At 56.6% G+C, this 1,368-nt stretch overlaps 1 long non-coding RNA gene across 1 annotated transcript; it reads right to left on the bottom strand.

The window, feature by feature from the left end:
- Positions 1-2: 2 nt before the first annotated feature.
- Positions 3-1,332, bottom strand: LOC107182588. The gene is made up of 2 exons (XR_001513304.1): positions 285-1,332; positions 3-195 (listed from the first exon to the last, which is right to left on the bottom strand). It is a non-coding gene; the product is annotated as an uncharacterized LOC107182588 (long non-coding RNA).
- Between the last annotated feature and the right edge of the window lie 36 nt (positions 1,333-1,368).

The following is a 1,368-nucleotide window of genomic DNA, read 5'->3' as shown; positions in this document are numbered from 1 at the left end:
ATCCGCGGTATCCCCACCCGGCGAGCAGGGCCCGCCGCTCCAGAGCTGCCTCCAAAGCGTCTCCCCCTCGAAATCGGCAGAAAAGCTCGCGCGCACAGGAGGCCCCACACTTACTTGGGTGAGCGCCGGCCTGAGAAGAGGCTTGGGTCTCGCGAGAGCTCGTCAAATCTCGCCGGGCAAAAGGAAGAGGCGGAACTAAAGGACCGGAAGAACCACTGAGACAGGGCGGGAGCCTAGAGAGTCCGGAAAAAGGCTCCGGGGGCCGGGGTGCCAGTAACACTCACCAAATTCGCACGGCTGTTAAGTTCCGCTGGGACCTGCAGTCGGTGCGTGTGGGTTCCCAGCTCAGGGACCGGAGGACAGGAGAGCAGTGGGGAGGCGACTCCCACACACGCTTCTGCACGGCTACTGCTTGGCCCTCCAGTGTGTCCACAGAGAGTTCTCCTTAGGCCTCCAGGACAGTGCAGGTGTCCTTGCACCCAGGAGCTCAGCCCCGCTCGCATGTGGGGACTGAGGTCTGCAGAGTTACTTGACAAGCCTGGGTGCGGCATCCTCAGGCGTCACACTTGTGCTGGCATCGTTCTTGTTAACAGGTCCTTGTAGGGGCACCATTGCTGACCACCTGTAGGGTCTTCACTTTAATCGGTTAAATAGATAACAAAAGAACACTGCCCCTGGGAGATTGCAGTTAAAATGCCCTTAGTTCAGTAATTTCCCCACGTCCCATGGGCTACTAGGGGGGCATTTGCTACTGCTACTCAGGCTGAAGGGCAGACTGGTCAGACCACGCAGATGACTAGCGGAAACCTGGGAGTGGGAGTGCGGATGGAAGGATGGGGCGGGGGCGGGGGGCAGGGCCCTCCCAGCGCATTTGACACCCAGAGTGGTTAACACCTTTCTCCCGCCAACGAGTTTTCTTAGCTAGACCCCTACCATGATCCGTTGTAATTCATTATTTTAGAACAAATAATTAGCAGTTAAAAAGCATAAATGTCCATTTCAAAGACATTATTCAAATTTAATAACTCATGTAATGTGCAGACTAAAATCTGCACTTTAACGAACATATTTCACGGGAAGTTCTCACCGCCCCGTTCCCCTGTTTTAAGTTTTAAACACAAGTGGTCTCTGTGATAAAGGCGCGTAGCCAGCAATTAACTTGGAGAAGCGGCTCCTAAGTAGGTGTGACCCCGCGATCACGCTGGGGGGCGGGGGTCAGCTGTCACTCAGCACCTTCGCTGGGCCCCTCGGGTATCCCCTCTCAATTACAACCCCATCGGCTTCCCAGCCGGAAGACACCAGGCCCCGACCACCACTCCCGGGCCTCGCCCACACAAGGCCCCGCCCACACCCCTCGCAAACCAACCG

The sequence above is a fragment of the Myotis davidii genome, unplaced genomic scaffold (assembly GCF_000327345.1).
Source record: "Myotis davidii unplaced genomic scaffold, ASM32734v1 scaffold1395, whole genome shotgun sequence".
NCBI classification, from domain to species: Eukaryota; Metazoa; Chordata; class Mammalia; order Chiroptera; family Vespertilionidae; genus Myotis; species Myotis davidii.
This window is presented reverse-complemented; position numbering and strand designations above follow the sequence as displayed.